Below are 26,321 nucleotides of genomic sequence, written 5' to 3'. Positions count from 1 at the left end.
CCTTCCTTCCTACACCTATTGATCTGCTTTAGTGGTTCCTTTCCTTACAAATTTGGGTTCTGTCTACTAGGTGGCAGTCTCTACCTAACTATAGCCCCTTTTCCCTCACTCCTTCCCACGCACTAGCAGTTCTACCCATCTCCACCTCTGGAATCTGCCCTCTCATTTCCCTCTGTACTGCACCCCAAGAATCCCATTAACCACCCTGCTTACCTTCTTCTCTATTTACCTTCACCAGACTGATTGTTTTTCACACTGTCTTGCTGTCTACTTTCCTTGGGTGTATCCCGCTCCGTTCGCCCTGTGGGCTCACTCCGCTCCCCTACCCTACCCCCAAATCTCACCCACCCCCAGTGCATCTACACTTATACTCACCTAACCACTCCTACTTCCTCTCTACCTATTACACCCCTCCCCTTTCACCACCATACTCTTCTTAACCCCTCCCCTACATACCACACCCCTCTCCTACTTACTCTCTACCTATTCAACTCCACTCCTTTCTTCACCATCTTCTTCATACCCCCTCTCCCTATAACCCATCTCCTCATACTTCCCTTCATATTAAACAACATAAAATCTATCTCCTCAGACTTCACTTCATATTAAACAACACACAATATATTTCTAACCCTTTTCCCTACACTACATATTCTACTCTATCAAAGCCTCAACATGCTCACAAAACGTATATCATACTCAGTCCAACCACTACTACTTCTGAACCTTACCTATCTCCACTACCTTACCCAGCCCAATTCCACTAATCACACACCATTACTTCACACAACCAGCTCACTCCCTTCAACTCACATTCATTTGTCTCAATCTCCCCTGGACTGTATCCCATTAACAACCATCTATTTTTTCACTACAAACTAATCAATACTTGTAAACTTTCCAGCCCCTCCCTAACCTCCAATATGCAGCATACAAACAAAGCAATCCAAACACCTCATCAGCATAATTCAACACCTAACAAGCATACTTCTATCTGGAGATATACACCCTAACCCAGGTCCTAACATCACTTCCCCTACATCTAAATCCATCCTATTCGCATCTCTAAATGCCCAAAGCATAGCTAACAACATCCCCAACCTCCATGCCTGGCTTCTCCACAACACACTTGACATCTTAGCTATTCCCGAAACCTGGTTAAAACCTCACATAAAAGATGCTGAAATAGTACCACCAAACTACTCTATCATCAGAAAGGACAGGGCCAACAAAAAGGGTGGTGGGGTAGCTCTACTCTACTCATCCACCCTTTCCATTACTCCCTATAACAAACCCATCTCTCACTTCTCCGATGCAGAATTAGTATTAGCACTATTTCAATTAAATAAACACAAACACATTTGCATAGCCTCACTTTACATTCCCCCGGGAGACAATATCTCAGTACTTGAGGATATCCTATCTTGGCTTTCTACCAATATCAGTAATGAAACTATTATCATGGGAGACTCAAATATTAATTGGTCTTCTATTCATTCCCCTACGCACTCTCTAAACATCAACCTATATAAGTACTCTCACCTCATCACTCTCACTACCAGGCCCTCTAAAGACTTCTCCAGTGGCAGTACCCTAGACTGGATCTTAGTCTCTAACCCACACTACTACATTGATAGTGGAACTCTTCCTGACTCCCTCAGTGGCCACCTTCCCATTTTCACCAGGCGTCTGCCATCTCCACTACATGTAACTCATAATTACATCAGCACTCTATACCTAAAAACTTCATCCCTATAACCTACTCAGATTCCCTAAAATCAATAAATTGGAACCCCCTAAAAACTCTACCCCTGGATAATGCTGTTGCACACTTCAATACAACTTTCCTAAAACTGCTGGATAGCTTTGCCCCACTAAAAACCAAAAGAATAAGAAACAACACCGCCCCCTGGTTAACAAAAAACACACTAACTGCCATGCGATGCAGAGACAAAACCTGGGCACAGTAACAAAGAAACAAAACTTCCACCACCCTTAATGAATTCAAATCACTTTGCAATACAGTTAAAAAGCTTATCACAGCAGATAGACAGAATTACTTCTCCTTACTCCAAAATAACCATAAAACCAATCCTCAAAAATTCTGGAAAGGGATCACTACTCTCCAACAACCTGGCTCAACAGAAAACCCATGCCCAGACCCAAATGCACTAGATATAGATCTGGCTACTCAATTCAACTCCTTCTTCATAGACTCTATTTCCAAACTAACCTCATCTTTCTCTAATAACTCCTCACCCCCTACTTCTGCATCCCCACTCTTGTCTCCCCCTTTATCCCCAGTCTCTCAACTCCCACCATTCTCCCTAAAACCCATTCCTACTTCTACCATACAAAAACTCCTGCAAAAGCTGAAACCATGCACCAATGCCCCCGATAACATTCCCTCATCCTTCCTCAGCATAGCTGCCGAAGCCATTGCCTTCCCCATCAGCATCCTAATCAATCGTTCTATTGAAGAAGGTCTTGTACCCAAACTCTGGAAAAGGGCTTACATCATTCCCCCGCACAAAGGAGGCAATAATAACAATATTACTAACTTTTGTCCTATCGCCATCCTCTCTCCTATATCAAAACTCCTAGAGAAATGTATCCATCTTCAACTCCTTCCCTATCTCCTAGATAATAACTTACTAACTTCCACACAACACGGATTCAGACCTGGTTACAGCACTATGACTGCCCTCCTTTCCTTCCTGGAAACTGTAAATAAAGCCAGAGATTCTGGCTCTACTGTATCTACCCTCTTTCTTGACCTCTCTAAGGCCTTCAATACTATCTCTCACAACCTTCTCCTGACTAAGCAGTCTAACCTAAACCTATCCCCTTCCTCTCTCATTTGGTTCACCAGCTATCTCTCCAACAGGCAACAAGCTGCCAAGTGGAAAAAAGCCATCTCCTCTTTTCTTAACACACCCACTGGTGTCCCCCACGGTTCCATTTTGAGTCCTCTCCTTTTCAATATATTCATAAATGATTTTTTCCACTCAATTCCTCATGCTAAACTTATTCAATATGCAGATGATTCTACAATTATCTGTGCAGCCTCATCCATCCCCACCCTCTTAAAACTGACTCAAGACACCTTCTCTACCACATAACAGTGGATGAAGGACAATCATCTAGCACTCAATGCATCAAAAACCAAACTTATGGTATTTACCCCCTCAAAAACCAACACAATTGATAGAAAACTATTCTCCATCACTAGCCAGAATAACACACGTCTTGAACTGGTATCTGAAACCAAACTACTAGGAGTCCAGATTGATGACCAACTTAAATTCAATAGTCACCTACACCTAAACATAAAAAAACCCCCACCAAAAACTTGGCATGCTCTACCGACACAATCGATTCCTCACTACATCTACTAAGCTCACTCTCGCTACTACATTCCTCATCCCTTCCCTCCTTTATGGTGCCCCTCTCTTAACAAACCTACAATCATCTCTCAAAACAAAACTGTCCTCTTGTTATAATAAAATTGCCAAATTTGCCACTAGCCACAAATCATCTACCCATCACTGTGCATCTCTCCACAAACTTAACTGGCTAGAGCTTTCCAACTATCTCTCCTATACACAGCTCACTTTTGCTCACAAACTCATTTTTCATCCCTCCATCTGTCCCTCCCTCAGCTCTACCTTTAAAATGCACCTGCCACAAAGACTTCTAAGATCCAAAAACCAAAACCTAATAGAGCTGTACAAACCCCTTCGCTCTCCAGGACAAAACCTCCTGTCCTTTGCCCTGGCACACCTATGGAACTCCCTTCCTCCCTCCATCAACATCACCACCAATCCACCTGCTTTTAAAAAATCATTGCACTCACATCTAACGTCCTCATGGGAATGCTCCTGCTCCCACCCCTCATAACCTATTCTCCACTCCCTTCAGGCAACTATATCATATATTACCAGACTCTGAATAATAAGCCAACTGCAATGACATGTTATTCTTCTCTAATCCACTCAAGAAACTATATATCTACTACAGCAATGCTGTTTTTTTTTGCTTAATGTTTGTTTGTCTTGAACCCACAAATGAATGACGTTGTAAACTGCTGTAATCTTTTTGTTACCAGTGTTTTTTTTAAGCTTTGTCTTTAACCTACAGATGATAGAAATTCTAAACTGCTGTAATTTTTTTTGTAATAGGAGCTTTTTTCCCCAGGACTCAATTGAAAATGGGTTCTTATTGGCCCAATGGACTATCCTGGTAAACCAACTGCAAATAAGTAAATAAATAAATAAATGTTCATTGATCATAAAGGCTTTTGACCTTGTTGAGCATGCACTGTTACTAAACTCCTTAACAAATACAGGTGTAAAGAAATATGTCTTCCCATACTCTACTTATTGATAGACTCTTTAAGGTAGAAATTAGCAATTCTTCTTCAAGCCCCACCCCCCACACTCACTTATAAGAGGAGCCCCACATGGACCTGTTTTAACATCCCTGCTGTCATCAACAAACTTCTAAGAGACCAACTACATACCCAGAGAACCCTGTACACAGAGAATGCCCACCATCTCTCAATTTGGCTGACACAAACAAATTAATACTGAATGCTAAGAAGACAAAGTCTATGATATCTAGAAGCAGATAGAGGCTTTCTCTGGCTTCTAAACAAAATTGGCTTCAACATGGAACTCACGGAAGGTACCACACACTTTGAAATATTTCAGGATATGGCTTGACCAGTCACCTAACTTCAAATTTTATGTCAAATGAACCAAATCCAAAATGAACAAACAACTATTTGGAGCAAAGAAAATTTCACACTTCCTCTCCCCAAAGGGGAACTAGATACAAGAAAAAATGTTTGCTACTTACCCATCTGGAGTATGGCCTCGTCATTGTGGCTAATTCTACCAAAAATAGCCTGATCTCTCTGCAAACAGCAGCTAACAAAATATGTAGACTCATCACCCCTATCCCAAGAAAAGAAAAGCATTGCTTAGTACTTCCCATACAGCATCTGTATACTGCAGTCTATTAAACGTATAAATGTTTCAGGTCTTTGCAGGCAGGCTCAGTAAAAAAAAAAATACTTACACCCTGTTGTCAAAGTCGGCAGCTATCCCCTTTTTTTAAACCATCTTCTAACCAAACTGCACTTTACAGATCATAGCTTGACAAAAATGTCTCAGTAAGGTGCTGGGCCTAAATGGTCTTATACCATAACTATTTAAAATATTACCTGATGATGCATTTAAAATATTAGATAAGGTTTATAGAGAAATAAAACCAACTGCTGAAGTTCCCCCATCATGGAAATATTGTCTTATATTACCTACTTTAAAACAAGATAAGGATCTTAGAAAGTGTTCATCATACCGACCCATTTTATTTTTAAATGTGGATTATAAGATGTTCATGTCCCTTTCAGCTAACAGAACTAATCTACTTACACCTAAAGTAATTAGCAATGATCAAAATGGGTTTATTTTAAATAGACAAGTACAGGATAATATAATAAGAATAAATATATTAATAGACTCTGCAAATAAAAAGAACATTTTCTATCATTAGTCTTGATTTGGATAAGGCTTTTGACCCAGTTAAGTGTTCATACAGTGTATAATTCCTCAACTGAGATAACTGCATTAATTTCTAAGTTATACAATAACTCATGCTTATGTTAAAATTGGTTCTTTCCTTTCCAATTATTTTAAATTAAAAAAGGCACAAAACAAGGCTTTCCATTATCCCCTTTATGTTTTGCATTAGCTATAGAACCCTTTGCTAATAGAGTTAGATCCAATAAAAACATTAATGGTATCAAACTTAAACAAGATAATCAACTAAAGATTCAACTCTTTACTGATGATATTTTACTGAAAATAGGAAATATAGAGAATTTGTTAGAACATATAATTAATTCTATGAGTCATTTTGAAAAAAAAACTCAAACAAAATGTAATCATAATAAATTAAAACAAGTACATTACTAATTAATAAAAAATGTAAAAATTCATACAAAAATATTCTAACTTCAATTGGAATAGCAATCAAATGAAATGCCTTGCTATAACCATTATTTCTAATAGTAAAGAAAGGATACAAACTTTCAACAGGTTGTAGATAAAGTTTTAAATTTAGTCACAAATTAGAACACATTCTTCTTTACCATGGAAGAACAATTAATACTTATTAAGATTGTAATTCTCCATAAAATATTGTTTGTCTTACAATCTTTAGTACTATCTCTACCAAACAAATGATGAAGAAGATGAATAATATTCTACTTACATTTTTTGTCATCCTAATAAACCAAGAGTTTCCTTTGATTGGCACAGAAAAGGTTGGGATAATGGTGGAATAAGATTCCCTCATATTTAATTGTATGCTACTTCAACAATTGTAAAAGTTACAGCATTGTGGATACATTCATCTTATCATTCAAAATGGAAACAAATGCATCAAAAATATTATTAGTGAATAATAATAATACCATAGCTGGTCATAAACAAATAGTCTTTACACTCATACACACTTGTTATATATGCATTTCTTATATATGTTTTATAGTAGTTTGAGCTTGTGCACCCTGCTTTTCATGGGTTATTAACAAGTTAATATATTTAACTGAATCAACTGAATCAATTAAGTTAATGGGCTGATTCAAATTTTTGTACAAAGTATAGAGTACTGTGATGCATGGTTGTAAAAGGTCTGATGAAGTGATGTGAGCAGCACCACAAAAGTGCTTACCTACAATAAAGAATTTTTCATCTTTTGACATAGAATTTTGTATTTCTTGGCAAACAATAATAACTTTGGCTGACGTTTGTATCGCTAGCTGTTTTTCTGTGGTTTACAAATAGTTCCTAATAGTTTTATCTCGTAAATGATTTTTGCATAAATGGAATTACACCCCTTCTCAAATTCCATATGTAAATGACACAATTTCTTCTTTCCAAAAGTTCACATATTCTAACCATTGTATTAAAGACTCAATATTTGCTAGGTTTCCAACTGCATACACAAATTACTGGTTAGAAACTCATAGGTTCATAGGTTGGTACTAGGCTATCAGCCCTAGGGCCTATACAAGCCTAGCCATAACAATTCCCTGGCTATTTCTTCCCACACTATTTACTTCCCTGGACCCCTGTCTAGCAGGGCGACTGATGTGATCCCTGGGGTGAATTTCCTTTCTCCCATCCAATCGTCAAGGTTCCTTTTGAAGAGGACCAAAGAGGCACTCTGCTTGACATGTATGGGCAATCTATTCCAGAGTCTGGGGAGTCTCTGGGTCAGGAACCTATCCCTCCAGCATGTTTTGTTTATTGTGATGACAAGGTTTAGATCCCTGCAGCGTGTGGCTCTGAGGGATTGGGATTTCTTTAAGTGTAGCATGTCCAACAGCTCTGGGTTTGACATGGCCTTGTATGTTAAGCAAAGATCGCCTCAGAGTAGACGATATGCGACAGAGTATAGCTGGAATTTTTAAGGCGGTCAGCATAGGGCATCTGCTTTAGGCCTGTGATTCTTTTAGTGAGGTATTTCTGTGGCCTTTCCAATTGATGCAGATGTCTTGAGAAGTACATACCAAACAGGGCATTGTACTCTATAATGGGTCTAGTGAAGGATGAGTACAGTGGGACAATGACCTCCTTTTTTCTGGATGAAAAGCCCTTAGTGATGAGGTGTGCCACATAGAAGGATGTCCTGACTGTTGCGGCGATGTGGCTATCGAAGGTGAGACCACTGTCCACCTGTGTCCCTAAGTCTCTTATAAAACTTTCGGTGTTTAGTGTACTGCCACCTATATGGTAATTCACGGATACATGTTTTTTCCGAAAGGGGATACCTATACATTTCTTGGCATTGAGCTTGAGCCCATGGCTCTGGCACCAAGCATCTGTTTCTGTAAGTCCCTTTTGTAGACTATCCACATAATTTGGGAATTCAGTAATGGCTCCCAGTTTGCAGTCTTCTGCAAACTTTGTTATCCAGAGTCCCTTAGTGTTGGCCTGTACTTCAGAGAAGTAGATGCCAAACAAGAGCAGTCTCAGGACTGAACCCTGAGGTACTCCACTTGCCACTTGTCTGTAGCTGGATTTGGAGTCAGCTACTTTTACAGTGTGGGTTCTATCAGTAAGCCAGTTAGCAACCCATTGGGTGATGTAGGGATTAATGCCCAGCTTAGTAAGTTTATGTATGATTCCAGAGTGGGGGATGGTGTCAAAGGCCTTGGCAAGGTCTAGATAGGCTGTGTGGACCACCTTACCCTTGTCCATGGCTCTGGAGACTGATTCGAAGAAGTCAATCAAGTTCAGGAGACAAGATCGGCCCTTCATGAACACAAACTGGGTGGGGTCTAGTGTTTGAAGGTTGCCAATGTCTTTGTTTATAAGTTCCATGATAATACGCTACATGGCCTTGCAGATAAGGCTTGTCAGACTAATGGGATGGTAGTTTCCGGGATCCAAGGTGGATCCCCCCTTGTGGAGTGGAATAACTGTAGCTGTGCGCCACTCAGTGGGCACAAAACCTGAGGTGAAGCTATGATTAAACATGACACTTAGGTGAGGTGCCAGTTCATATTGTAGTTCATGTAGTACACAGCCCGGGATGTCATCTGGTCCTATGGATGCTGTATTCTTAGCTTTGGAGAGTGCATTTTTTACCTGTGTGGCCGTTATTACTGGAATTTGGCAATCTTCCGGTATTGAGATGGGTCATTTAGGGGGTGAGAGGGGGGTGAAGTTGGCACTGAATCAATCTGCCAGGATATTGGCAATATCCTTGAGATCAGTATATTTAATGCCATTCTGTTTTAGCTCAGAGCAGATCTGAGCATTGCCATTTAGATTCTTGACATAGTTATAGAATGCCTTGTTGTTGTCTTTGGAATCTTTGGCAATTTTATTTTCGTAACTAGCTTTGGAGGATTTTATGAGGGATCTCAGTTTCTTACTGAGTCTGGTAAGGAAGTTTTTTGCATCCTAGTATTGAAACAATAAAGTAAATGAATTTATTGGCATCAATTCTTAACTGATACATACACACACACACACACACACACACACACACACACACACACACATATATATATATATATATATATATATATAGTTAAAATTTAAGGTCCAAGTAAAATCAAGATTCTGAGACGTGGATAATTTTACAAATATTTAGAGACTTGGTGAACACAGAGATTAATAAGATGTTTAACCTAGATAAGAAATTCTTCCCCAAATTATTGGAATTCTTAATAAATATCAGTAATAATGCATAATGTAATGAAAAGTAAATCATGTTTGCCACGAATTTATAAAATTCTTTAGTTAGATATTTCTTATTGGAACTACTCCTCAAAATTTAATAATGAAGACTTCTCTGAAGAATAGAAGAAAATAATATTAAAATCTATAGATAAAACTACAACTTCATTATATTGGAAATTTTTCACTTGGAAATTCTTGCACAAATCAAATTGAATTAAATGCTGGATATGTGATTCTGTAATAATAGTTGAGTGGATGTATATGGTATATGAATGTGAAGTCATCTCCCCTTTTTGGAAAGAAATTAATAACTTCATTCAAGCTCTATGTTCAGATAGATGTAATATTTCTAGATCTTTAGTCCTATTTAATGCTCTGACTCCTGAGATAATTCAAAAACCCAAGTGCCCTTTCTTTGGTCTGTTGTTGCTATAATTCAAAATGATGAACACCAAAAAATCCACAGATGACTGCACCAATCCCACGGCTTGGGCAGGGTAAATAGAACCAAAAAAGAATTCCACAAATTCCACAAATTGTGAAAAAACGATTTATTAAACCACAAAGTCACACAGCTCCAGCACTAGAAATATGGTTTAGCGCTTTCATCTGACTGTAACCAGACTTCATCATAACCATTAATTACAAAGTAATTGACACTTATAAAGCCTTTTTTGGTGCCAAAAACCTCCCAAAATTTGTATTTATATTTAAAAATTTTTAAAAAATACAATCCTGACAATATACCTAGTTGAAATGTCACAATAAGCCTAAACTGTTTAAAAAAATGATGCCTTTCAACAGATTTAGAAAATGCATCATATTTAAAAAATATATATATATGTTTATAAATATATATAACTTTGCAAGCCTGAACACAAAAAAGAAAATGATTGACGTTTAAAGACAAATTATTCAATATAAAGTCAATATTTGTGTGTCCATTTTCGCCTGAAGAAATTATCCACGGTCTAATAAGTGTCAATTACTTTGTAATTAATGGTTCTGATGAAGTCTGGTTACAGTCAGATGAAAGCGCTAAACCATATTTCTAGTGCTGGAGCTGTGTGACTTTGTGGTTTAATAAATCGTTTTTTCACAATTTGTGGAATTTGTGGAATTCTTTTTTGGTTCTATTCACCCTGCCCGAGCTGTGGGATTGGTGCAGTCATCTGTGGATAATTCAAAATGAAACAAAACTCAAACAACTCGCAATCCCACAGAAAACACAACACATAGTAGTGGATATAACCAGAGCAATTTACTCCTCCTGGCACCTCGGCTGTTCGCCTTCATGGGACATTATACATCCAAAATAAATGCAGTTTAAATAGTGCTTAAACATAGTTCATTAGCCCATCCCATTAATTAAACAATCAACTTTGGATACAATCAAAACTTGGTGAAAATGCAAATCTAGCATATTATATAATATAAAAAACACCAACCCGGTGTCTGCCAACACCACGATCCACCAAACCAACTAAAACCAAGAATCTCATAAGAAATAACTGTGTTTTTTGGAATTATTTATTGTTTATTATTGTTTATTATCTTTTATGAATAATAATAAAATTAATAATAATAAAATGAGTAATTAATTAGTATATTAAGAAGGCTTGAAACAGATTGGTTGATTGATTTTAAATAATATATAAAAGGGTTGTTTGTATCTGATGAAGTCCAGTAGTGACGAAAACGCTGAGTGAGAAGGCGTTCATTGTGTATTTCCTGTGTGTTTTACTGTGGATTAAACGTTTCAACAAACTTGGAAGAGTTTCTTTGCCTTGCCTCCAGTTCCGGTTCTTGATATTATATAATATATAAACTGTCACCGAAATGACTCCTAAAATTTCATTATAAAAAAAATATATATATATATATATATATATATATATATAGATATAGATATAGATATAGATATAGATATATATTAATTAATAGAATTATTTAACACATACAATATATTCCTTTCATTTACAAACATAAATACAAAAAATATGAGACTAGAAAAAACATGAAAATTGCATAGATACCTCTTGATTCAGACCCCCCCCCCGGATATAGAATTCCAAAATTAAAAATGAATGTGGTTTCCAAAAAAATGTAATCTAGTCTGAAAATTAGTACCAAATTTTTATTTTTTATTTATTTTTTATTTTACATTTGTTGACCGGGCTAGTCTAACTGGATATATGTCCATTTTCAGTAGAGGCCTGGGGAGATAAGCTCCAAGACATGAATAAAATACAAATACAAATAACAAATTACAAACTACAAAAACCAAAAAAAAAAAAAAACTTGTAAGAAAAAAAAATAGTAAAAAAATATAATAAAAATAACCAAACAGTGGTAATATTTGCAGTAAGGCATAGAGGTTAGCACAGGGTTTGTAAAGAGGACAAGAGTCCTAAACAGTGCAAAAAGAAAGGTATAGGGACTAAGTACAGGTAAAGACAATAGTGGAGAAAGGAAGTTAGTTGTGAAGTGATTTTACTAAGCATTTATTAGGAAAAAAAGGTATATAAGTAGAAGTGAAATGTTGCCCAAAAGGGAGACATGAGAGAAGTATGGTAAGAAGGAAGATGTAACAGTGGATAGTGAGCACAAGATAGGCAAGGTCAAGTATAATCAAGTCAAATCCTTCAATGTCAGCCAAAACACTGAAAAATAAAGACCCACTGTCACCCTCATGTTCTGTTATGAAATGTTGCGCCACTGGACTTTCTCTTTTCCTATTTCTAATGTCCAATAAATGCTCTAAAATTTGAATCCTGACCTGACGCTTTGTCTGCCAGATATACCACTTGGTATTGGTACATTCACCACCCAATATGGAAATAACACCACAAGTTCAATTTACCCCTAGTTTGATATCTCCTACCATTAATAACTGTATCTGATAAATTCCTAATCTTAGAACAGAGATTACAGCTGCCATAGGGAAAAGCCCCATACCATGTCACAAGACTTGATAGGTTTATTCAACAACTCTCTCAAATTGTTAAACCTCTCATAAGAGAAAGTGACCTTCTTTGGGAAAATCTTACCCAAAGTCTCATCTAAACTTAACTACCTTAACTACACTCTCAGAAAAGGCACTATATTTAATGATGTAAAAGATGACATCTTCCATTACTTTAGACTTAATATGAAAATCAGACATGAGTCCTCTCTTCTCCCTGTACCTACTACCCAGCTTACCCAATACTTTATTCTTTGCAGCTGTAACTACCTCAGTAGTATAACCCCTGTTCAACAACTTACTTTCAACTAATTCCAATTGCCCTCGTTTGTGGCCCCATTGTGATGTGTTGGACCAAATCCGTTTAAATTCCCCCAAGGGTTATGCATCCATCAAATGTTTAGGATGCATACTTGATGCAAACAAAAAACTATTAACAGCTGTAGGTTTCCTGTATTGAATATTACCATCTTCATCAACAAAAAAGTCTAGTCCAAGAAATTAATATTCTTCCTATCCATCACATATTCTAGCTTAAATCCATGACTATTATGATTATTATGACAGGAAATTTCAGCAAACCAGCACTTGGGGTCCGAATGAAGTAAGTGGAACAACTGGCCAGTGGGAACAACTGTAAAGACTGTTGATTAAATAACTTAATTTGTATTATGATACTAAGCTTCTAGAGGAATATTTAAGCCTGTGCATCACCCCGAAAGAGCTTAGAGTGAATCATTTGCCAGCTGGAGAGTTTAATGAAGAAGAACAGGATTTGTTGAATGAATGCTGGCAAGTATTTCTTGAATGCACTCTTGGGTGGTTAAGAGTGTTGGTAAAGAGGAACAATAGACTGTGTGATAGAATGCGTGGACAGATTTCCACATTAGAAGAATCTATTAAAAAAGATTGTCCGGTGACTATTTGGGGTTTGAGGATGAAAGAAATTTCAGCTAAGCTTGACAAAGCAGAAATAGATGTAATAGATCGTAAGAAGAAGAAGCTTATTCATGACACTAATGACTTTCAGACTAGCCAAGTTTACTATCAGCAATGGAGACCTCGTTGGGGGAGGTCTAAAAAAAATCAACACAGATTCAACAATTCTAGTAGAGACAGATCGGTGTCAGCGGGGAAGTTTTCATCCAAAAAAGTGTCTGTTTTGAGAGTATCCCTGGTGAGGCACCACCAGAGGGGCTGTCCAATCAGGACAACAACAGAGAGCAGATAAGGGAGCAGTCAGCAAGAACGGCAAATCTAGATGAAAGGGAAGATACAACAGATGGTGTTTCTAGCATTTACAGTAGTGACTTGAACATTATTAATCTCTCCAATATTGAGATTTCAGGAGATGCAGAAAGCTTATTATTGAAAGGGGCGAAGTTTGTACCAACTACTTTCCCTTCCTTACTGAGGGTTCTTATTGAGGCAAACAGGTTTTGTCACAAGCTGCATCTTAAGGTACATTTTTCTAAGAAATATAATAATGAGCAAGGCATGAACATTTATTCTGTCACTAATAATGATTCTTTAATGGGCTTATCTATTTATGATTATGAAAATGATTTTGAATATGATGCCTCACATTTAGACACTATGTTAAATGAAGAAAATGTGTTTGGTTTTCATACATGGTATGGTTGTTTATGGTTACCCAGACTGCCTTTTCAACAAAGTTCCTTTTATCGGCTAAAAGTTAATCAGATATTATGTTGTTTTGAGAAACTATAGCATTATAATATAGAAAGATTGTTTAAAGAATTTCAATGCAGGAAATATAATTTAACTAAAAATGTATGGAAAATGTTAAAGAATGTATGACTACAGGCTGATAATGTGGTATTCTGTGTGGCCGATAAAGGGGGTAATTGGGTAGTGATGGATAGCCAGCAATACAATCAAATGGCTATGAAATTGTTGGAAATAAGAGAAGATTATACTATTTTGACATTTAATCCACTCCAGAATTTCAACAAGTTGTTGTTGGAATTATTGGAGAAGGGAGAAAGACTTGGTTTTTTGACTAGTCAAAATGTTAAAAAATTATTCATAGCTAATCCTGTTAATCCATTTTTTTATTATAGCCAAGATACATAAAGATAGGTTTGAACCCCCGGCTGGCCTATAGTCTCAAGTAGGAATTCTTTCATGCACAATGTAGGAGCTTTTCTTGATTTTTTGCTTAAACCATATATGTTAAATTTTTTTTCTTATATCAAGAATGGCCAGCATTTATGCAAAATGATGGAAGATGTTGTGTGGCAGGATGATTATTTCTGGGTTAGTATGGATGTGGTTTCATTGTATACTAATATCACCACAACAATGGGTTTGGAAGCAATCCATAGGACATTAGGTGAAGGGCCACGGTCATCTTTCATAGTTGAGTTTTTGGAATTTTGTTTAAAACATTATTTTGTGTTTGACAACAATGTTTTTTACAGAAAAGGGGCATGGCAATGGCGGCAGCATATGCACCAGCATATGTGAATGTGTACATGGGACATTTTGAGAATATATTTATGTATCCAACTGAATTTTTTAAGAAAAATGTCATCATGTACAAAAGGTTTATTGATGATTTGATTATGATTTGTCGGGGATCCATCAAGGACTTCAAAAGTTTTTTCGAAGGATTAAATCATAATAGTCATGGATTGAAGCTAGAATATGTGATGGATAGGAAGAATATTAATTTCTTGGACTTGACTTTTTTTGTTGATGAAGATGGTAATATTCAGTTTAAACCTTTCAGGAAGTCTACAGCTAATAGTTTGTTTGTTTGCATCGAGTATGCATCGTAAACATTTGATGGATGAGTTACCCTTAGGTGAATTTAAACGGATTTGGTCCAACACATCGCAATGAGACCACAAATGAGGGCAATTGGAATTAGTTGAAAGTAGGTTGTTGAACAGGGGTTATACTACTGAGGTAGTTACAGCTGCAAAGAATAGAGTATTGGGTAAGTTGGGTAGTAGGTACAGGGAGAAGAGAGGTCTCATGTCTGATTTTCATATTAAGTCTAAAGTAACGGAAGATGACATCTTTTACGTTATGAAGTATAGTGCCTTTTCTGAGAGTGTAGTTAAGGTGGTTAAGCATTTATGGCCTATAATAAGTTTAGATGAGACTTTGGGTAAGATTTTCCCAAAGAAGGTCACTTTCTCTTATGAGGGGTTTAACAATTTGAGAGAGTTGTTGAATAAACCTATCAAGTCTTGTGACATGAATCATAGGTATGGGACTTTTCCCTGTGGCAGCTGTAATCTCTGTTCTAAGATTAGGAATTTATCAGATACAGTTATTAATGGTAGGAGATATCAAACTAGGGGTAAATTCAATTGCAGAACTTGTGGTGCTATTTACATATTGGGTTGTGGATGTACCAATACCAAGTGGTATTTCGGGCAGACAAAACGTAAGGTCAGGATTCGAATTTTAGAGCATTTATCGGACATTAGGAATAGGAAAAGAAAAAGTCCTGTGGTGCAACATTACATAACAGAACATGAGGGTGACAGTGGGTTTTAATTTTTCAGTGTTTTGGCTGACATTGAAGGATTTGGGACTAATTTTCAGACTTGATTAAATTTTTTGGAAACCACATTCATTTTTAGTTTTGGAAATCTATATCCAGGGGGGATCTGAATCAAGAGGTATCTATGCAATTTTAATGTCTTTTCTAGTCTCATATTTTTTGTATTTATGTACTTTAGAATGTTTGTAAATGAATGGAATATATTGTATGTGTTAAAGAATTCTATTTAATATATATATTTTTTTGTAATGAAATTTTAGGAGTCATTTCTGTGACAGTTTATATATTATATAATATGTTAGATTTGCGTTTTCACCATGTTTTGATTGTATCCAAAGTTTAATTGTTTAATTAATGGGATGGGCTAATGAATTATGTTTAAGCACTATTTAAACTGCAATTTTTTGGATGCATAATGTCCCGTGAAGGCAAACAGTCGAGATACCAGGAGGAGTAAATTGTTCTGGTTATATCCACTACTGTGTGTTGTGTTTTCTATTGTTGCTATAGCCAGAAAAGTAATTACTAAAAATTGAAAAGTAAGATTACTCCATCAAGTGATGAATTTATTAATATGGCAAACAGTTTTGCAGTAGTGTATTACATACTATAAAGATGAGAGCTCCTAATGTTACACATTCTTATAAATCTTGCCTTAAACTTAAAGACTCGCTTGAAAAATATTAATTGTTGATATGTAAAATTTGATGTATTGACTAGCTGTGGACCTATGTAAATAGTTATTTGTTTGTTTTATAGTTGATTTGTTTTTTCATTGTTTTAAAATCAAAGAAAAAGAATTAAAAAAAAGGAAAATGCATTCTGCAACCTGGAAAAAATGTTTCATTTGGGAGCCATTATCTCCCACTTTCATAAGTTCTTAGGTTCAGAGGTAGGTGCTAGCAATCAGTTGTCAGAATCCATTGTCAGACCATTAATAGCCTAACCGGAATACCAATAGCCTAACCAGAACACCAAAAATGAAGAGTTATTGTCTGTCTAAAGTTACACACCATAGGCCTGGGGAGAATTTGTCTGTACACATACAATTGTTTTAGTTCATCTTTAATATGCACAGCTAGTTTATTTCATAGGTGGAAATACCCATTTTCATCACTTTTAAGTACAGTTTATTTACAGTGCAAAGGAAAAACTAGAATTTCATTTTGCAAAAAGTGTAAGCACTGCAGCTTTAAGTAACTCACATTTTTGAATTCAGTCTTGCAGTTCTACATCAGTATCTGTCAAATGATACAAAGCAATTCTTTTTCAACAGAATAATATAGGCATGTAATTTATTCCTTAGGTGAGGAATATGCTGTGACAAACTCGCTTAGTCAATGAGTTTGTATCATAAAGAACTTTCGAGCTCTAGCCCTGTCTGTCAACAACTCTTTATTTAAACAAACCCTAGAATATCTTAGCTGAAACAGAAATCTTATCATTTTCTCCGACTGCATTTAAATGCCACTTTTTTCATCATCTCTTCATCTGGCTTCTTCATTCCTCATTCAGACTAACCTCTTCTCTTATCCTTCTCTCTGTTCCACTGAAACACAAGTCTGAATAATCTGACTAGATTTTAGCCATATGATTGCAAACAACAAACACATTTTTCTTTCTGCACCTAACACTTTAACAACCCTCCCATCCACTTGCACCTAATTTCACTATATGATACCTGCTCTGGGACTAGTGAGTATCCCTATATTAACTCTGGGACTCTGCTGAGGGACAGTTCCAGAACAGGCGAGGTACCATTTTAATTGTGGAGCCTGGTTTCCGTGTGTGTGTGTGTGTGTGTGTGTGTGTGTGTGTGTGTGTGTGTGTGTGTGTGTGTGTGTGTGTGTGTGTGTGTGTGTTTCCTTCATTAGTGCATTGACTATTTACTGCTTATTAATTCGGTATTGATCTCATTACAGTGAGGCTTGCATATTGTAACTAAACACTGTGATCAAACTGCTGCTTTTGTCAATCCTGTAAACCTCAGTATTTTTTAAAGCCCTCATGTGAAACTTGACATGTTTCATTATTGGCAGTGACACATCCTGAGCAAGCCTTTGCAAGTTTTGTTTGCATTTTTGTTCTCTTAATACTCCTTCACATTTTTTCCCTTCTCTCTAACCAAATTGTATCACTTTTTTGCCTCAAATCTAACACTTGCTTCTGCAATGCTGTTACTGTTTTAGTTTTGGAAAGAACATAAACTTATTATGAACAAGTATGGAAGAATCCCTTGTCTTCTTTTGGCTATAGTTTTCACCAATAAGTCCTTTAAGACTACTGTACTAATTATTAGACCTGATTAGGTTCCTTATTTTTACTGTTAACATGGTGACCTCTCCTAAGCATACTGCAGAATGGTTATATTACAAGTTATTGAAAACTATTTCATTAAAGTCACACTTTGGTGAAACCAGACTCAAAATACCATTGTTTGCTCCAAAACGAAAAAAAAAAATGTTGGCTCTGGGTATTATGGAAGGCAAAGCCTAAAAACATCCTTCTGTATACAAACTCTGTGGTTGCAAATATTGGAGAAGAGGAGAAATATTTTTTTTTCAGTTTCAAGTCTCACCAAAATGCAGCATTGACATAACAAGTTTCTCTAAGCACAGTAGTAAACACTTATTTAATACCCTTCCACCTATTTGATTTTTTACTAAGCACAGCTCTACTGTATTCTACTTCATCACTTCTGTGATGGTCCCTACTCCGGGCCAGTAATCAATGAGCCTCAAGCCTCACCACTGACACTGGTGAGGAATGGCTACTAGGAGCAAAAATTGATTCACATAGTATTTTCAGATGCAGCTCTCTGCACACTGGGAGCACCCTCCAGACCTGAGGCTGGACTCTCTGTGTCTCTCCAGGCATGAAGCAAGACTCCACACTGACCACTTTGGAGCTCTGTATCACTGTTCCAAGTAGCTGACACCCACGCTTGAATATTTGATTTTCACACGCACGCACACACACTATTCACACTCTACCCAGACTATAAGGTAATTAAGTTCCCACCAGTCAGCTACTCTAAGGCTCTTACAATGGTACCCAATTATGTAAGTAAAATTAAAAATAATTCAAATGGTAGAGTTTGACCAATGGAGCAAGGCTTTCAAGAGCGGCCACAGTGTCACTAAAGTAAGTATAAGTACTCTTAAAATGTTAAAAGTATTCTCTAAATGACCAGCCACAATGAAAGGTATATAAATATTTAATAATAAATAATAAAATAGAAAACATAAGAATACTGAATATCTAGTTACAATAAAAAACAGAGTTTTAATCATAGGGGATATAAAAAATAATACAGTTGGATAGATTCACACAGATGCAGAAAAACAATATTTAACTAATCTCACTATGTTTTCCTGACTAACTAAAGAATTACTGTTCCCTGGTTACTTACTAAAGCAAGGCAAGATGAAGTGTGTTGAGTTGCTTACTAGAGCAAGGCAAGATAAGGTGTGAGGTTGTGTGAGATATATGTGAGAGATATTTCCTGTCAGATTCCAAAGTGCTGCTGCGAGAGTTCTAAAATATCTCTCAGTAATATCTAAAAAAATAATTTCAGCACTGGTTATAGAATGGCATCACATGTGGCCACCTGGCTCTGGTACAATACACACCCAGAGCTTTGATGTGATCAGTTTCAGCATCTGAAAGGTATAAAACAATTTCAAAAACTCCAACCCTTCCAGCATAGCTATTAGTTCACCTCTAAGGACAATACAGTAAGATTGCTAGTTCTGGTTTTCCTAGACATTTTTGTCTCTAGCTGCAATCAGATTTGTAAGATAAAATCTTTATGGCCTAAAACAACCCATTACCTTTTCAACCTATTTTTCAAAATTAGCTAGACTGAGATTAATCTCTTCCCCTTCATACCTCTCCTGCTGTTTTCCCACACTTTACTCTTCCCCCATACCCACAGTAAAATGTGATGCACTTGAAAGTATTCTCCTTTCTTTAAATATATCTACAGATGTATACGGCTACTAAAACACACAAAGCAAAGTGTTCAGTACTGAATTGGCAGCTGTTCTGTTAAAGTCCAACCCTGTAGAATGTTTTGGTTGCCCTAAGCTGGTTATGAAAGTGGTTGCCCCCAGGCTACTATTTGTTTTTTTCTTTCTCCAGCTTTAGCAGGAATACATTCCCTGTGCCACAATTTTTCTCTTCACCACATTTGACACCATACTCCACTCTGGAATTATAGACAAACTCACTAAACTAGGTATAAATCCCTATGTCACAAGATGAGTTGCCAACTGGCTCACTGACTGAACATACACTGTGAAAGTAGCAGTCTCTAAATCCAACTTCAGACCAGTGACAAGTGGAGTATCACAGGGTTCAGTCCTAGGTCCTCTCCTGTTTGGTATCTACTTCTCTGAAGTACAGGCTAACACAGAAGGTTTTTGGCTAACAAAGTTCGCAGATGACTGCAAACTAGGAGCCATAATCAAATCTCCTAATGATGTGGACATCCTACAAAAGGGCCTCACTGAGACCGATACCTGGTGTCAAAGCCATGGCCTCAAGCTCAATGTCAAAAAGTGCATTGTCATCCCTTTCTGTAAAAACTCTATACCCATGAACTTCCACATAGGCGGTAGTCTACTTAACACCGAAAGTGTGATAAGAGACCTTGGGACACAGGTGGATAGCAGTCTCTCCTTTGATAATCACATCGCCACAGTAGTCAGGAAATCCTTGTACGTGGCACACCTCATCACAAAAGATTTCTCATCCAGGAAAAAAGAGGTCATTGTTCCCATCTACTCATCACTCATTAGACCACAATAAACAGAACATGCTGGAGGGATAGATTCCTGTCTCAGAGACTTCCCATACTCTGGAACAAACTACCTATCTATATCAAACAAAGCTCCTCATTAGCACTCTTCAAGAAAAATCTTGATGACTGGATGGGAGACAGGAAATTCACCCCTGAGATCACTTCTGTGGCTCTGCTTGACAGAGGCACAGGAAAATGAACCTATATATTCCACAACCTACTAATTTCCAAGTAAATAATGCTCAAACTTCATGAAAATGTGAAACACAACAAATTATCTTTGTAACTCTCCACTTTCATCCTGCAAACTGAGCTTTTACCACTTTTCTTACTAGTGCCCCTGTGCAGGTTTATTTACTTAGAATGGGGTCTGTTCCTATCCTAACACATTTCTCATCTACCTCTCACATAATTCCCTTATTCTCGTCTTTAACTCCACTCACCTTTTTCTTTAGGTTACTCTTACAGTATTTCTAGCACCTCCCCCATAACATTTCCTGTTTTCTTTCATTCTTATGGGCAACCATCTACAGCATCCCCTTTTCACCCCTTTATTCTTCATTCTCCTATTTCCTTATTAGCTGCACTTCCTAATTCTAATATCAGTTAAAATACCTTTTTGTTCTTCATTATCACTCGTATTTCCATTTTCTGCTCTCTCTCCCTGTTCTTTCTTCTCCATTTTTGAACTGCACTTCAAACTGATCCCCCCCACAGACTGTCGCTGTCTCATAATCATTTCTCTGCAGACTTTAAACACAACAGTTTCAAAGACCCCAGTGAAAAATTCCTTCATTTCCAAGCAAGTAGTACATTTTAACAAAAACACACTCAAACAGCTATTTTTACCCAATAGGCTGAAAATGAAAATCACCACTTCTGCCAAAAAGTAAAATTAAATTAAGCTCTCAGAGGAGTTATTTTAAACGGCCAGAATTCCTGTTCAGGCTAATAATGCTCATTTATGCTGCTAATAAGAGGCAGGATAGATTGCAATTCATGTCCAGAAAAAAATCACACTTTTGTTCTTCCTTTTCAGACTAATTTCCAGTAAAATGCTACCTAAACAATGTAAGCAGTATAAAGAACAAACCAAAACAATTAGATATCTTTCTGTTTGGTCATTCATCAAATGTAATAGTCATTACAGAACAATAGATTAGAGTTGCCACTTCAGATATGTAGCACTCTTTCCTGGGGTGCACATACATTCTAATGGAAGAGGAGTCTGTGAATAGATAGAGGAACATTTTTTCACAATACAAAGAAACCCTGCATATAAAGGTTTTTGATCAAGCTACACCAATCAATGACCATGACCCCAGCTGACTTGTGCAGTGTTCAGTGCAATTCATTGTAGTTGATTGTCCAAATTCAGAACCTCATTTGAAATTACCTAAGAATCTGTGCCTAATGCTGCCTCTGCAATGAAAGCTAGGAATCTGTGCCCCCCCCCCCCAACAAAAAAAAATAGATCCTAACTTATGTCCCCAAGACATGTATCTGATGACTTTTTAAAACTAGAAAGATTATTAGACTATCTAACTGTAAGTGGAAAGAATTTTGCATCCTACTGGCTCCTCAATGAAATGCTGGCAAAGCTACTAAGAAATGATTACTTCCAGTACCAAACTGGTAGGACATAAATTCAATCCCAATGGGGAGGCCATGACTTCTTTTTAGAGCATTTGTAGATGATAATCATGTTTCCCTAAACAGCCTGTAATTAACTGTCTGTGTATCTTAGACATCTGAACTACAATGTTGTCTATTAAAGGAATTTTGCATCATCTCTAATTTCTTTAGTTGTGAGATGTTAATGGTACACCCCATAGCACAATACTCAATGTGCAGTCTCATGACAGACTTATATAGGGGGACCAGAATGTTTTCATCTTAATTAGTCAGGCTACAAAATAGATTTTTCATCACTGAGTAGTAACATTCCTAATAGTAGTTAGTATATTAGTATCAGACTGGAGATCATTATCCATAATAACTCCCAGATCCTCTTACAAGATACTGTTATAAATGCCATAAAGATGCCCATGATTACCTAGAAGCATGCTGATCGATCAAATGTAATTCCAATGAAGGTCAACTCAGTAAAAAAAATATGCCACAACAACTTTCATTGAACTTTGGAGATAACATTTTTGCAGGGGGGGAGGATCTCTGAACTCCACTGGGGGACATCCCCCACACCCCCATACTTATATATACCCACTTAAATGTCACACAAAAGTGGGGAAAAAGGATAAACTGTACTGTTGGAGGAAGATGGCTTGGCATAATTTCTCCTTCAAACTGACTTTCATTGGAATTGCGTTTGATTGAGTCACTGACTCTCGATTACCCATGATTACCGTTACCAAAATGGGTAACCTATGCTTATATGCATTAAAACACTTTTTTTTTGCTTTTGACCAGTGATGCAAAGACTGTAAAACTTTTTGGAGAGTAATCTGATCACCAAGATTTGTCACACCTGCACTAGTCTTAGTATGATTAGCAATTTTACTAATCCAAATATTGATTTCCATTGAAAAGGCAGACATAAACATGCTATGTAAGAATGGCCCCAGAACCAAGCTTCCTGGTGCATCAATATTCATAGCTTTTTTTTAGAAAAGGTATTGTTGATTCACATGCTACATCTTATATCTAGTAGCCAACATGCAATGTAACTTATTATTGATCTATTAATATTGGCAAAAAACACCAAACATAATATCTGTGTGGTGCATTGAATTAAGAACTTAACATAGGTGTTTACTAGGCTAACTACCACAAGAGCTTTTTTAAGCCTAGCCATACATCCCAAATTTCTAACAAGTTCTGATACCCTTGATAAGTGTAAGCAGGGGTTTGGGGGAATAAATATTTACAAGCAGTGGCTTGGGAGATGAACCATTTACAGGTTGCCTGTGTCCATTAAAGACATAGGTGCCAAACCAGGGATACATTTCCTGCTTCCCATCCAATTGTTCAAGTTACACTTGAATTGGATTAGGGAGGGACTCTGCTTCACATGGATGGGGAACCTTTTACATAGATGGAGTAGTTTCTGGGATACATACCTATCTCTTCAGTAGGTCCTATTTATATCATAAGCAATGTTCAAGTCTTTAGAACAGGAGATTCTGGTGCTGTTTGTTTTGTGGATATGCAGAAGGTTCATTAGAGTGGGGTCTGAAAATGCCCTGTATGCCAGGCATAGATTCCCCCCTCAAAAGCCTGTAGGAGACAGAATACAGGGATAGGGCCTTGAGGCGTCTGTATAGAACATTTTACTTATGCCCTGTATTCATTTAATGAGAAATCTCCATGGATGCTCCAATTGTTGGATATCCCTGGTTAGGTACATACCAAAGGATAGGTCTGATAAATTCTGAATACAGTGGAATGATGACTTCCTTGGACTTACATGCCATACCTTTGTTTAGAGTTTGTACAACATAGAATAGTTTCCTCATTACTGTAGACATGTGATGGTCAAAGACTAGATTACTATCTATGTGTGTCCCTAGTTCCCTGACTACTGGGTCAACTCTAAGGGGTATGTTGTCAATATGATAGTTGCCAGGGGTGGATGCCTTCCAAAGGATACTATTATGAATTTCTTGGCATTTAATTTTAGTCCATGGCTCTGATACTAGTTATTTATCTGTGTCAGCCCCTCCTGGTGAACATTTGTGTCAGTGTGGGATTCAATGACAGCTGTTAATTTGCAATTATTTGCAAAATTAGTCATCCAGAGACCACAGACACTGGCCTTGATTTCAGAGAAGTAAATGTCAAAAGGAGCGCTCCAAGGACTGATCTCTGAGGGACTCCACTCATGACTGGCCTCTTTGCAGAGATGGACTCCTCACTTCTAACTTCCTTGGTCCTGTCTGTGAGCCAGTTGGCTATCTACCGGGTGACATGCAAGTTTGTACCTAATCTCCTGTGTTTGTCAACAATGCCTGAGTGGGGGTATTGTGTCAAATGTCTTGGCCAGGTCAAGGTAGGCAGTGTTAACCATTTTTTCCAAATCCATTGCTTTGGTTACCTTCTCAAAGAAGACAACCAGGTTGAGTAGGCATAATCTGTCCCTGATGAAACCAAACTGGGTTGGGTCCAGTGTCTGGAGGTGTATTATATCTCTATTGATCATTTCCATGATAATTCTTTCCATGGCTTTACATATAAGAGTGGTGAGACTTATGGGTCTGTAGCTTCCAGGGTCAGTAGATGGCCCACCTTTGTGCAGAGGGATGACTGCTGCTGTTATCCATTCATGACGCACAAAACCTGTTGGGGGATACCATTAAATAACAATTCCAGAGGCCCTGATAAGTCATGTTTCATGCTATTTAGAAGGCATCCTGGAATATTGTCTGGACCCATTGATGCAGTATTATTAGTCATATTGAGACCATTAAGAACCTGTTTTCTAGTGATAGTAAGGGGAGTTATATTTGATGGTATTTCTTGAGGGAAGGTTGATAGGGACAGAGGGGTAAAGTTGATTGAATTTATGAGCCATGAGGTTTGCTATATCTTCCTGCTCAGTATAGGTGGCTCCATTTACAATGAGGCCTGCACACAACTGTGCATTGCCTTTGAGGTTGCAGATATAGCTAAAGAATGCTTTGTGGTTGTCCTTGCCCTGGGAAGCCAAACTTACCTCAAAGTTGGCTTTGGTAGACTTTATTTGACCTCTGAGTTATTTGTTTAGTTTGACGAGAGTGCTTTTATTCTGTTCGGCGTAGAACCTCCTAGATTTTGCCATGATTTTCTTCTTTCTGTTATATGGCCTATCATACCTGTCAACCTAGAAACATCAAAAAATCTTGACAGGGCCCATGAAAAATAGGTACAAATCTGTATGCTGATTAACATCTAATTTGCATACATAATCATGTAACCCCACCCACTCCAATGGAGTTGTGGGATACCAACTTTCAAATGCAAACTGAAGAACCGACAACCAAAATATGGCACCAGAGTCCCCCTGCAGCCATACCAATGTCCCGTTACCTGGCTATTTCACCCCATTTACCATAAACACTAATGTGCGCATACTGCTTTACTTCTACAATGATTATTTTGGATTTTATTTTTACATTTTGCAGCACAAAAATGTAAAAACACTAACAGACATCTGCTAAACAAAACAATATTGTCTCACAATGAAAATAGCCTTGGCATTAAAACTTATCTGCCCTTGAAACTCACATTAATTGAAACAGCATTGAAACCCACGTCATATCCAAAGAAAATGCATCTGGCCAGTGGTGGATAGAGATTATAGTTGGGGTGTTTTCAAATCATTGGACCCTTGCACACAAAACAAGAAACATACATGTGTTCTTTTCTTTGATACACCTTCCTGACTTTGTTAAGTTATATTCATTGTATAATACAGCACACTTGTTAGACAGAGAGCATTTTAAATTTATTGTTTGAGCATTTTTACAGTAGGCTGTACTGTAGGCAATAAAACAAAATGCATGAACCAATAATGACAAAACTGCCCAATTCAGAACATTTCCATCATAAAAGTCTACTTCCACAACCAAACTATAAATAGAACAACAGTAGTGTAAGCCATAGGCATGTTGCACAGCTTCTTGCATGTATTTTCAATGGGGGGGGGGGGGGGGGCAAAAGGCAAAAAAACAGGGACACATTTTAAACATTGCTTGTATAATTTTGGAAAGTTACTTGAATAAAGTGTTGTGGTACCACCATGCATTTTAC

The sequence above is a fragment of the Protopterus annectens genome, chromosome 15.part0 (genome assembly GCF_019279795.1).
Source record: "Protopterus annectens isolate FY-2018-M chromosome 15.part0, PAN1.0, whole genome shotgun sequence".
NCBI lineage: Eukaryota > Metazoa > Chordata > Ceratodontiformes > Protopteridae > Protopterus > Protopterus annectens.
Note: the sequence above shows the minus strand (reverse complement) of the source record.